The following is a 14,445-nucleotide window of genomic DNA, read 5'->3' on the forward strand; positions in this document are numbered from 1 at the left end:
TTTTGTTCCTCTAGGGCAGAACAAGGTAGTAATGGTGAAAGTGGTGGAACTAAGGAGGAAGGACGTGGCCTCTCTGTATCTTGAGGCTGCTGAACATTGGCAGTAGGGAAGCCAAAAGTGGTGGGATAGTCTGCGTGGAAGAATTGCGTAGTGTTCAGTGGGAATTAGAAACTCCAGTCATGTGTCAGTAAGATTCTCAATAAATCAGACAGATCACATATTTAAGTCCTGCTCAGAATCCCATAGCTGTATAAACTGGGTTGAAAAATGTAAACTAGGACTATTATCCTAGTCCAAGGATAATATGAAAATGGAGGTAAGTGTTAAGTCCTTAATTTGGGGGGTTTCTATTTTTCACTCAAAAAAAGTAAGTGTATTGTTTTAGTAAATCCTTAACATCTTCCAGATTAGCCTTCAGAGTGCTCTGCCTAGCCTCACTGGAAAAGCTTTGGGGGTGCTTTAGATAATGCATTCTCTGTAGGATTCTGGTTAATTACTTTACAAACCATAGCAGGTTTCCTAATAGGGAAAGAGACTGTATTATTGCTGCTGTCAGATATCACTGGTTGCAGCTCCAGGGGAGTGGGCAGTGGGAAATGAGGGAGGAGAGGATTGGAAGTTGCTTTTATGTTCCATTTAAATACACTACTGTTGACCTAAAACAAATATAAGCTGCCAATTATTTCTCCATAAAAATGAGTTTATTTGGGATCAACAAAGAATTCAAGTTCTGCAGCCATGGTGAGCTATGTACAAGGCCACACGCAACAAAAAGAAGATAATCCTTTTAAAGAGAGAAAAAGGAAGTTCAGAGAGCTACAGTAAACAGAGTCCATTGGAAAAATCGACAGTTTGAAGTACAGTAGCTTCTCAATGGTTGAGTTGTGACAGTCCTCACTGGCTGAGCTTTTACCAGGCAAGAAGAGGAAGTCTTTCCCCTTCTTGGTGGGTTATGCTGTTGTTACAGGGCATGAGAGTTCCTCCTTCTGGTCTTCTGGCTCTGTTTTAATTCAGGGGGATCTGTTTATTAATTTTACATTTCCCTCTTTTGATCAAGATCTTTCTCAAAAGCAACAAGGATCAAGAGTCAGGTTTTATGGTTTCTAGTCATTCTTTCCCTCAATGCCAGGAGGGACTATTTCTAGGTATGGTGTGTCCCATGTTTAAGGGGGAAAGACACAGATTGGTAACCGACTGAGGTCACATTCAAGTAACAAGGAGAGGTAGAAAGGAGAACTCTCAGGCACTTTTCATATGCTATCAAAATCATAGACACTGGAAATCTTCTAAAATATTATGTCATCATCAAAGGTTTAGCAGACAAACTTCCAACAGACCTGGGCTTAATGCCTTGGGAAAGTTGTCTCATCAGATACTGTCTGCTTCAATTCGAGGAAAACTTTACTTGTAGATGACCAGATGAAGTGTAGTCTAGTGAGGGTATGCTGCTTTTTGAAGATGTGTCACATGAACCTGAGTCTTTATCCTAGAGACTGATGGCACTAGGGTTGGTTAACAGTCTGACAGAGGCCTTTCCAGTGAGAATGAAGAGAGTCCTTCTGGATGTGTCTTTTCCAATACATGAAATCTCCGGGTTGCAAGGTGTGGGGCTTTTATTCATTAACTGGAATACTAAAGAATGAACTACATAAGTGAATTACAGTAAAGAACTTATGTCTAGTGGGCATGGATGCTAGTAACAGATAAGGGTTAGGGACAAAGGGGTGTTGAGGGATAACAATGTTGTTTATTGCTCTGAGGTCCTGGAAAATCCTCTACCCTTGTCCCTTACATTTTCTCACTGGTAAAATGGGAAAGTTACAGGACTGGTATGAGGGATAATGAGGCTTTGAGCCTTGTAATCCTCTATTATGGACTTTATATCTTGAAAGACTTCTTTCCTTACAGAGTATTGATTAATTTTGGGAAGCGGTTTTGAGGGATCTATTAGGATCTTAAAGGGAGGTATGCTGTGGATTTTGCCAATATCAGTTGGAAATTTTTCCCACAAGGAAGACGGTAGCTGATTCAATAGGGATATATGATCACCTGGTTGGTAATACTGATGGCTACTGGTGAACTTTAGAATTTTTTCACTCTCTTTGGAGAAAAATGTTTTTTTGTATACTTTTATAAGAAGTCTTAGTCTAAGAAATAGGTATGAGTGAGGAACTAATGGAAAAAGGATGGGCCTATCTCACAGAACCTAGTTCAGTTCAGGTCAATTGCTCAGTCGTGTCCAGCTCTTTGCAACCCCATGGAATATAGCAGGCCAGGCTTCCCTGTTCATCACCAACTCCTGGAGCTTACTCAGACTCATGTCCATCAACTCAGTGATGCCATCCAACCATCTCATCCTCTGTCGTCCCCTTCTTCTCCCACATTCAATCTTCCCCAGCATCAGGGTCTTTTCAAATAAGTCAGTTCTTCACATCAGGTGGCCAAAGTATTGGAGTTTCAGCTTCAGTGTCAGTCCTTCCAATGAATATTCAGGACTAATTTCCTTTAGGATAGACTGGTTGGATTTCCTTGCAGTCCAAGGGACTCTCAAGAGTCTTCTCCAACACCACAGTTCAAAAGTATCAGTTCTTTGGTGCTCAACTTTCTTTATAGTCCAACTCTCATATGCATACATGACTACTGGAAAAACCATAGTTTTGACTAGATGGACCTTTGTTGGCAAAGTAATGTCTCTGCTTTTTAATATGCAGACTAGGTTGCTTATAGCTTTTCTTCAAAGAGCAAGCGTCTTTTAATTTCATGGCTGAAGTCACCATCTGCAGTGATTTTGGAGCTCAAAAAAATAAAGTCTCTCACTGCTTCCCCATCTATTTGCCATGAAGTGATGGGACCAGATGCCACTATATTAGTTTTCTGAATGTTGAGTTTTAAGCCAACTTCCTCTCTTACTTTCATCAAGAGGCTCTTTAGTTTTTCTTCACTTTCTCCATGGTGGTGTCATCTGCATATCTGAGGTTATCAATATTTCTCCTGGCAATCTCAATTCCAGCTTGTGCTTCATCTAGCCTGGCATTTCACATGATGTACTCTGCATACAAGTTAATAAGCAGAGTTAAGCAAGTTAAATAAGCAGAGTAACAATATGCAGCCTTGATGTACTCCTTTCCTGATTTGGAACCAGTCTGTTGTTCCATATCCAGTTCTAACTGTTGTTTCTTGACTGACATACAGATTTCTCAGCAGTCAGGTAAGGTAATTTAGTATTCCCATCTCTTCAAGAATTTTCCAGTTTGTTATGATCCATACAGTCAAAAACTTTCAGTTTAGTTCAGTCACTCAGTTGTGTCCAACTCTTTGCGACCCCATGAATCGCAGCACGCCAGGCCTCCCTGTCCATTACCAACTCCCGGAGTTCACTCAGACTCACATCCATCGAGTCAGTGATGCCATCTAGCCATCTCATCCTCTGTCGCCCCCTTCTCCTCCTGCCCCCAATCCCTCCCAACATCAGAGTCTTTTCCAATGAGTCAACTCTTCCCATGAGGTGGCCAAATTACTGGAGTTTCAGCTTTAGCATCATTCCTTCCAAAGAAATCCCAGGGCTGATCTCCTTCAGAATGGACTGGTTGGATCTCCTTGCAGTCCAAGGGACTCTCAAGAGTCTTCTCCAACACCACAGTTCAAAAGCACCCATTCTTCAGCACTCAGCTTTCTTCACAGCCAACTCTCACATCCATACATGACCACTGGAAAAACCATAGTCTTGACTAGACGGACCTTTGTTGGCAAAGTAATGTCTCTGCTTTTCAATATGCTATCTAGGTTGGTCATAACTTTTCATCCAAAGAGTAAGCGTCTTTTAATTTCATGGCTACAGTCACCATCTGCAGTGATTTTGGAGCCCCCAAAAATAAAGTCTGACACTGTTTCCACTGTTTCCCCATCTATTTCCCATGAAGTGATGGGACCAGACGCCATGATCTTCTTTTTCTGAATGTTGAGTTTTAAGCCAACTTTTTCACTCTCCTCTTTCACCTTCATCAAGAGGCTTTTGAGTTCCTCTTCACTTTCTGCCATAAGGGTGGTGTCATCTGCATATCTGAGGTTATTGATATTTCTCCCAGCAATCTTGATTCCAGCTTGTGCTTCTTCCAGCCCAGCATTTCTCATGATGTACTCTGCACAGAAGTTAAATAAGCAGGCTGACAATATACAGCTTTGACATACTCCTTTTCCTATTTGGAACCAGTCTGTTGTCCCATGTCCAGTTCTAACTGTTGCTTCCTGACCTGCATATAGGTTTCTCAAGAGGCATGTCAGGTGGTCTGGTATTCCCATCTCTTTCAGAATTTCCCACAGTTTATTGTGATCCACACAGTCAAAGGCTTTGCCATAGTCAATAAAGCAGAAATAGATGTTTTTCTGGAACTCTCTTGCTTTTTCCATGATCCAGCAGATGTTGGCAATTTGGTCTCTGGTTCCTCTGCCTTTTCTAAAACCAGCTTGAACATCTGGAAGTTCATGGTTCACGTATTGCTGAAGCCTGGCTTAGAGAATTTTGAGCATTACTTTACTAGCGTGTGCGATGAGTGCAATTGTGCGGTAGTTTGAGCATTCTTTGGTATTGCCTTTCTTTGGGATTGGAATGAAAACTGCATAGTCAATAAAGCAGAAGTAAATGTTTTTTCTGGAACTCTCTTGCTTTTTCAATGATCCAACAGATGTTGGCAATTTGATTTCTGGTTCCTCTGCCTTTTCTAAATCCAGCTTGAACACCAGAAAGTTCATGATTCATGTACTGTTGAAGCCTGGCTTGAAGAATTTTGAGCATTACTTTGCTAGTCTGTGAGCTGAGTGTAGTTTTGTGGTAGTTTGAACATTCTTTGGCATTGCCTTTCTTTGGAATTGAAATGAAAACTGACCTTTTCCCATCCTGTGGCCTCTGCTGAGTTTTCTAAATTTGCTGGCATATTGAGTGCAGCGGTTTAGCAGCATCATCTTTTAGGATTTGAAATAGCTCCACTGGAATTCCATCACTTACACTAGCTTTATTCGTGGTGATGCTTCCTAAGGTCCACTTGATTTCGCATTCCAAGATGTCTGGCTCTAGGTGAGTGATCACACCATTGTAGTAATCTGGGTCATGAAGATCTTTTTTGTATAGTTCTTCTGTATATTGTTGCCACACCTTTTTAATATCTTCTGCTTCTGTTAGGTCCATAGCATTTCTGTCCTTTATTGTGCCCATGTTTGCATGAAATGTTCCCTTGGTATCTCTAATTTTCTTGAAGAGATCTCTAGTCTTTCCCATCCTGTTGTTTTACTCTATTCACAGAACCTAAACAAAAAGGAATTGGTTTAGAGACAGAAACCTTTTGAAGTTCATTAGAGATTCTTGCTGTTTGAACTGTTTTACTACTCCAGGGTAGGGGCTGCTTAATAGTAAGTGAGACTGAGCATTGAGAGTGTTGTTCTGATGTCAGTTAGGATTAGAAGGTGTTCATTCCCAGTCTAGAGAAATGTTTCTCCAAGCTGATTAAGAGAGAGGACTGGGAAAAGCCCCAGTAGTCCCTCAGATCTCCATCATAGGGAATTGAGAGGATGTTGGGAAGACTTTTTAGAGGGCTGAAGGTACCTGAAGCCAGGGGAGAGGAGCATGAGACTTTGGAAGCTATTTTATCTTTCTTTGTTTGTTTGCCTCAGTCAATCTTAAAATTTTATTTTGCAGAGAGGCAATTTCAGGCACTTGATAACATTTAGACACCCCAAAATACTAATTGATATAGGTATTCCATTTAGTTTAAAACATTTAGAGCTATGATTGTCCAATTTGATTTTAAGAAAATTAAGTTTGGGGGTTTAAATATCCCCATAATTGCCATTGATGTTCTAAGTTGCCTTTGAGTAGGTTGGTTCCTTTAGTTACAAATGCACATGGGAAAAGAATCTTTATTTTAAAACATAAAATTGGCCAAGGTACCTGAAAAGAGGGGTGCCTTCAAAATATTTAGATGACTGGGACTCCATTTCTCAGATGTTTTTCTTTAGATAAAAGAGTGATTTTCAAACAACCTAACACCTTGCTTTCTCTAGTCTAATAGCTGAAATAGCTTAAACAGCCTGCAGGCCTATGACCAACCAATCCTAAAGGAACAATCTAGACCCAAAGGGACCAGGCCAAAGGCTGGTCAGCACAGCTTTAACTGAATAGCCAGTCCTGAGGACTCAGGTGAAAGGCTTAACAGCTCAGTTCCAATAGAACAACTCCCATTCTAAAAATTGTCAGACTGAAGGCTAGACCAAAGGCACAGTTCCAATGAACCAGCCATGTTTGTTCAGGAAGAGCCTGATTAAAATAAAAAAAGAGTACTCTGATACCAAACAAGCCCTCAACCAGAAAGGATAAACCCTTAAAAAATACCCCAAATAAAATCTAGAGAGCTTCAAAGTGCAAAGAGGTCAGAGACTCAGATCTAGGAGAAAGACTTACCCTCAACCCCCAGGGTCAATAAGAAAATCAGTGAGCAACTATGGACTCAATATGGGTATTGAACCTGTTTGCCCACCAGCTCTGGAGTCATTAGTGGTCTTCTCTGGATCCCCATATGGGCCACCAAAATGTTGACCTAAAACATAGACTGCCAGTTATTTATCCAGCAAAAGTGGGTTTATTTGGGATTAGCGAATGATTGCAATTTGGGACCTGCAACCATGGCAAGCCACATGTGAGTCTTACAGAGCATGGAGAGGAGAACTCTTTTAAAGAGGGAAAAAGGAAGTTGGAAGGGCGCAGTGAACAAAGAGTCCATTGAAGGAACTGAGATTTTTGAAGTACAGTGGCTTTTTATTAACTGAATTGTAATAGTCTCTTACAGGTTGAGTTCTTGCTAGGCAAGAGGAGAACATTTTTCTTTTACATGTTGGGCTCTGCTGTTAGTATAGAGCATGAGAGATCCTCCTTCTGGTCTCCTAACTATTTTAATTGAGGTTTCTGTTTTTATACTTATATATCAATATTTATATTTTTATAATATCAGAGTATTTGAAGGATGAAATTCTTTTAAAGTATAAATAAATGCTTGGTAGATTGTCAACATTTACCTTAAAATATATGGCTTAAAGTGGCACTTTTACATCTCATGAATTATCGGACTACAGTGTGGAGTGCTAAGGCAATGCTTGCTTTCTCTAGACATTGGTCTTTGTTTCCAGTAGTTTGTGGACCATATTCATGTTGTCAGGTCCACAGTTTATTTAAACTTTTGATTTAGGAGATATGTCTCCAGGCTCAGGGCCATTGGGTTCTTGTCCTAAATTTTCCATTAATGACCACATGACAGTGTATTGGTGTCTTAACATCCCTGAGCTTTGATTTGCTCATTTGTATTAAGAGGTGTTGGATTTCAATCTTTCTTGTGGGGCAGACCCTAAAAATAATTTGATAAAGCTGTGAATTCCTCTCCCATAAGTGTGTGTGCAAACAGGCATGGAATGATTCACAGGTCTCTGAAGCCCAGTAGGACTCTGATGTTAAGATCCTCTGGACTGGGTCATTCTTCTCCCTTCCAAAAGTACATTGGCATCAAATACAAATCAAATATTTGAACCCAAAACAATTTTATTAATTGTTGATTTGTATCCTGCTGCTTACAATTTCATTTCCAACTAGATTATCCATTTATTAGTAGTAAGACTGATTGTTTCTTAAATCAAACAGAAAGCAACAATTCCCAATTATCCGAGGGTCCCGGGGGGCTGATTTCTAGGGAAGTTCATTATATATACAATAGATGTATTGCTAATATAATTACGTGGAGGGTGGTGTGCTGGTCCCTAATGTTTTATCTCTATACCTCACTATTGGCTAATATCTACAGTAATTGGAATTGCCTTGTTTACACATTTTCTAACAAGTTAATTGTTTAGCAGAGAATTTAATACATTGATTATAGATTGATTAATGACCACTGACAAACACACTGCTCTTGAATTTCATTTAATCAGTGTTCTTACATGCTTTTTCTACTGTGATGAAAGGTAATGATTTACTTAAAAAAGAATCACTAATCTCTAGAGTTAGGAGTAAACAAGATAATTGGAAAGCTGACCAATTAACGTCACAGTGTGATAGGTAAGATCTGGCCTTAGAAGGCATATGAATCTGGGTCCAAATCCCTCCTGTATCTGTAGAATGAGATAATAATAGTCACAACTCAGAGCATTTGTGATGATAATTAAAAAGATAATACACCAAAGCACTTATCACAGTGTTTACTATACAGTCTCAGTTCAGTTCAGTGGCTCAGTCGTGTCTGACTCTTTGCGACCCCATGAATTGCAGCATGCCAGGCCTCCCTGTCCATCACCAACTCCCGGAGTTCACTCAGACTCACGTCCATCAAGTCAGTGATGCCATACAGCCATCTCATCCTCTGTCGTCCCCTTCTCCTCCTGCCCCCAATCCCTCCCAGCATTAGAGTCTTTTCCAATGAGTCAGCTCTTCCCATGAGGTGGCCAAAGTACTGGAGTTTCAGCTTTAGCATCATTCCTTCCAAAGAAATCCCAGGGCTGATCTCCTTCAGAATGGACTGGTTGGATCTCCTTGCAGTCCAAGGGACTCTCAAGAGTCTTCTCCAACACCACAGTTTAAAAGCATCCATTCTTGGTGCTCAGCCTTCTTCACAGTCCAACTCTCACATCCATACATGACCACAGGAAAAACCATAGCCTTGACTAGATGGACCTTTGTTGGCAAAGTAATGTCTCTGCTTTTCAATATGCTATCTAGGTTGGTCATAACTTTCCTTCCAAGGAGTAAGCGTCTTTTAATTTCATGGCTGCAGTCACCATCTGCAGTGATTTTGGAGCCCCCCCAAAATAAACTCTGACACTGTTTCCACTGTTTCCCCATCTATTTCCCACGAAGTGATGGGACCGTATGCCATGATCTTCGTTTTCTGAATGTTGAGCTTTAAGCCAACTTTCTCACTGTCCACTTCCACTTTCATCAAAAGGCTTTTGAGTTCCTCTTCACTTTCTGCCATAAGGGTGGTGTCATCTGCATATCTGAGGTTATTGATATTTCTCCCGGCAATCTTGATTCCAGCTTGCGTTTCTTCCAGTCCAGCGTTTCTCATGATGTACTCTGCATATAAGTTAAATAAGCAGGCTGACAATATACAGCCTTGACATACTCCTTTTCCTATTTGGAACCAGTCTGTTGTTCCATGTCCAGTTCTAACCATTGCTTCCTGACCTGCATACAAATTTCTCAAGAGGCAGATCATGTGGTCTGGTATTCCCATCTCTTTCAGAATTTCCCACAGTTTATTGTGATCCACATAGTCAAAGGCTTTGGCATAGTCAATAAAGCAGAAATAGATGTTTTTCTGGAACTCTGTTGCTTTTTCTATGATCCAGCGGATGTTGGCAATTTGATCTCTGGTTCCTCTGCCTTTTCTAAAACCAGCTTGAACATCAGGAAGTTCACAGTTTTGTTATTATATTTGCAATAATGAAAGAAAAACCACATTGACAGACTGAAATCTGTCCCCCAAAAGATATATTGAAGTTCTAACTCCCAGTACCTCAGAATTTGACCTCGTTGAGAAATAGGGTCTTCACAGAGGTAACCAACTTAAAATGAGGTCTTTAGGGTGGGCCTTAATCCAGTACAATGGCATCCTTCTCAAAGAGGAAGTTTGGACAGAGACACAGACACTTACTGAGGTTGGATGGCATCACTGACTCTATGGACATGACTTTGGGCAGGTTTTGAGAGTTGGTGATGAACAGGGGAGCCTGGTGTGCTGCAGTCCATGGGGTCTCAAAGAGTCGGATGCGACTGAGCGACTGAACTGAACAGACACTCACATGGGGAAGATAGTGTGAAGAATCAAGAAGATAGGGAGTAAAGACAGAGTGATAACATCTTTAATCCAAATACCTAGGGCTACCAGAGCTAAAAGGACTCTCCCCTATAGGTTTCAGCAGCAGCATGGCCCTGCTGACATCTTGATTTCAGACTTCAGGCTATAGCCTCAAGACTGGCAAGGCAATGAATTTCTGTCATTTTAAACTATTAATATTTAGTTTGTGATGTTTATAATACTTCATTATGGCAACCCTAGAAAACTATTATATACCATATTTTAGAGTCAGGTAGAAATGCAGAATCATAAAATTTTAAGATAATAATATACTTTTGTACCTTCCTTCTTTTATGTGTGAATTAAGGGTGATGACACACAAATTTTTGGTTTCTATCAAGAGGCTGAGCAATCAGCAGAGCACGTAATAGAAACATACTGCTGGGTGGAGTAGAGGGAACATTGGGTTGTGAAACAAGTTCTGATTAGAAGCTACTAACTAGCTAAGTGATGAATCTTCCTAGTTTTCAGTCTTTTAATTGTCAAAGAAAGGTTAGGTTTGTCTCCCAGATCCCTTTTGAATCACACATTCTGTAATGCCATGTTCTGGGTCAAGCACTTTGAAATTGTGAAGTTTATTTTGAAAGAAGTGTATATTCATGTACAGTTGTCAGAAATAATATAGAGAAATCCTGTGATGCTTTACCCAGTTTTTTCTAAATAATAACATCTTTCAAAGCAGTTTTTAATACAAGCTATCCTTATTGGAAGAAGCACAAGCTGGAATCAAGATTGCCAGTAGAAATATCAATAACCTCAGATAGACAGATGACACCACCCTTATGGCAGAAAGTGAAGAGGCACTAAAAAGCCTCTTGATAAAGGTGAAAGAGGAGAGTGAAAAAGTTGGCTTAAAGCTCAACATTCAGAAAACGAAGATCATGGCATCCGGTCCCATCACTTCATGGAAAATAGTTGGAGAAACAGTGGAAACAGCGTCAGACTTTATTTTTTTGGGCTCCAAAATCACTGCAGATGGTGATTTCCTTGGAGGGAAAGTTATGACCAATCTAGATAGCATATTCAAAAGCAGAGACATTACTTTGGCAACAAAGGTCCGTCTAGTCAAGGCTATGGTTTTTCCTGTGGTCATGGATGGATGTGAGAGTTGGACTGTGAAGAAGGCTGAGCGCCGAAGAATTGATGGTTTTGAACTGTGGTGTTGGAGAACTCTTGAGAGTCCCTTGGACTGCAAGGAGGTCCAACCAGTCCATTCTGAAGGAGATCAGCCCTGGGATTTCTTTGGAAGGAATGATGTTAAAGCTGAAACTCCAGTACTTTGGCCACCTCATGCGAAGAGTTTACTCATTGGAAAAGACTCTGATGCTGGGAGGGATTGAGGGCAGGAGGAGAAGGGGGCAACAGAGGATGAGATGGCTGTATGGCATCACTGACTCGATGGATGTGAGTCTGAGTGAACTCCGGGAGTTGGTGATGGACAGGGAGGCCTGGTGTGCTGTGATTCATGGGGTTGCAAAGAGTCGGACACGACTGAGCAACTGAACTGAACTGATACTTACTGGAATGAAATGTTGAAGACATTTTCACAGGCAGCTCTTTTATCTGACTGTGTTAAGATATTGAAACCTGACCTCAGATCATCTCTGTGATAAAATCTTGGATTCTTGGCTTCATTGACCATTTCTCCCTGTGTCCTACTTAATTATCTTTGATCAAGGTGGCTCTAGGAATGGAGACATTAGTCACTTTTTTACTGCTTTCTAGAAAAATGCACATGGCAGCCAAAGTATGTATTCTCATCATGGTCTGCTGCTTTTATAGAAATTTGTATAATGTTAATAGTAATCATCAGGACTTTTTGAACACTTAATATATGTCAGATGAGCCTGAAGCTAAGTACTTGAGAATTATTATCTTGTTTAAATTTCAATCCTGTGAGGTATATACCCTTATTACATCCATTTTACAGATGTAAAAAACTGAGGCCCAATATTTCTAATGAATGGCTATAATTTGGGTTTGACTGACTCCAGAGTGTGACTTAACTGCCATGCCATAGTGCCAGTGAGTGAAAATGAACACATTTACAATTGTTAACATTTAGTTAAGCTTTCAAACTGAGCCTAAGACTTCTCACTAAGTTCTGCTCACTACAGACAGAATTTTGCATTGTGATTGCACGGGCACAATGGTACTTCTTCCCTGCCAGTGCTCCAGGTAAGGAGAAGAGAAAAACCCCTTTTATCTGGTCTGAGTTTTGGGCTCTGCAGTTAAGCCTAGGACTGAGGAAACAGAAAAGGAAGTGAATGTGTTGAGCTGGTAGCCTCCGCCCGCTCCTTTCCTTGGATCCAGGTCTAACCCACAGTGTGAAATAGGAAGAGAATTTCTACCTGACTTCATTCTCATTGGTAATAAATTATGCCAAGGGGCCACTACTTTCAAAGCTCATGCAAAGAAACCCCAAACCATGTGCAGTAGGTTCCTGTCTAAATTATTTATTTGGCATGTGTTGTCTTGTATTAATGACCTTGCTTGTTAAAAACACCATAAAATGACTCATAGGGTGGTGTGCTGTTAAGGATCGACTCATGCTAATTAGCCGTTTTTGTTTTATTTATCAACATGGTTCAGAATTGGGGCAAGAGTCAACCCACTTTAAAATGTTTGTTTGCATTTTTAAACCTTTATTCATTTGCTCCAGGGTAATTTGCATACATTTTCCTCTCTTTCATTTTCTTGATACATTTTCTCTTGTCTTTCTTGATAACATTTATCCTGGTCATATTTGTGTACATTTAGTACATAGCTTTTCTGTATATTTTATCTTCATGAGTCTAAGAAGAAACTATAATGACCAGGCTACATTATATTCCACAGCCCATGTCCAACTCAGCCTTAATTTAAAATGCAAATAATGTGACATCAGAATATGTAGTCCTTGATGATGTGACATTATTGATCCCCTACTTGGGATCTTTGGGAAGATCTTGAAGATATCTCCCCCCCTAGAATTCCTTTTTTTCTGCCAGTGAAGTGAACCCTAAGAAGCCAGATGATTATTTCCAAGGTCTAATATATGAAGAATCAAGAGCCATTAACTGCATTATGAATTGGTTAATGAATAGCTAGCACTGGCTTAACTGTGTTGGAGAAGATAGGATGAGTGAGAAGTATGTTCTGATGAAAGTGGCGAGGTATGGGGCCTGGGCATTGTTGCCAGCCGTGTGTTTGCCTCATAATGTGGACACACGGGGAGGAATTGGAAAGACAGGGAAGGGAAGCAAAGGCCTCTCCCCTGTTTCTCTATTCTGCCAAAAGTGGGTGCTACCATCATAGCCCCAACATGTACTGCTCAGGTCCCTCTTTTCGTCTTTCCTTTATCCCGTGTGACTCCATCACTGTTGTATCCTTGGAATTTGACACCCCACTTCACAATGCTGCTGTGGGAAAAAGGAAGCCTGCCTTAACAGAGGCTTATCCAGTGCTTTGGAGAGCTGAAGTAAGGCCTGGAGTTATTTGGAGCCAATTGCTTTCTTATTCAGCAGCTGAGTAAAAGCAAGACTGACTACCTTAGAAGCCTTCTTTTGGTTTTGTACCTACACCAGGATTGTTAGTTTGAGATACATTCCTAAGGTAACAGAGGGCTTTGTTTGAAAGCTCAGGTATCTCCTTAGGGCTTTGTTTCAAGCATTTATTACAATTAATGTTTCTGTCAAATATATAATATATTTATAGGGCCTATGGAATAAAAATTCTTTTTATTTATTAAGGTGTTAAATAAGACAAATGCTCCATTTGTAAATATTAAAGAAAAAGCCCAGATCAGGTTTGGAGTAGAATCTAATTCTGTTTGATAACCTGCAGCTTTTGTCAGGATAAGAGATTCAGCATAGAGATAATTAGAACGGACCTCCCCCGGCCCCAAATATCAGTGCTACTCCCTAGATTATGACAGACCCAAGGTAATTTACACAGTGCAATGCATAAAGCTTTACTAATGGTTATTCACTTAGATGTGCAAAATACAAAAAGGTTCTAGGTTGAAGCAATGACAATGAATCATTTATGAGATATTATCTACTGAGATGGATTGGGTCCATCTGTTATAGCTGGAGAGGGGTTTTTTGTTATTGTTTATAGAATTTTATTTAATTTTGTTTACAGTATTCAAAATGAAGGAAGGATTAGGGAGATAAGCAAGTAATTTTTCAACTCACAGATAACTGGAGTTTGCTGTTTTCTGTATAAAAGTCAAGTGCTGTCCATATGTCTTAGGAAAGCACAAAATAATAAAGCCTCAAAAAGCAAGAGCGTGAAGCACAAGTTTGAAGTTGTCCACTGGTATTCTAAGGGTGCAAGTCTTTCTGCTTTTGGTTTTGCATTGAGCTCAATGGGCTCATATTCCTCCCCCTGATGAGACAGGACTGTTTTCTGAGATGCGGCTGTGGAAAATGCAAAGTCTGAAAAGGAAGTAGGTAAATCTGTGTCCAACACTAAATCCATTACATGAGACACCTGAGGTTTGAACTGACTTTCTAACTGAAGTTCAAGATGCCTGTTTAGAGAGCAAGCTGGGAGCTGTTGTATTTCCCCC

This window comes from Bos indicus, chromosome 2, assembly GCF_029378745.1.
Source record: "Bos indicus isolate NIAB-ARS_2022 breed Sahiwal x Tharparkar chromosome 2, NIAB-ARS_B.indTharparkar_mat_pri_1.0, whole genome shotgun sequence".
NCBI lineage: Eukaryota > Metazoa > Chordata > Mammalia > Artiodactyla > Bovidae > Bos > Bos indicus.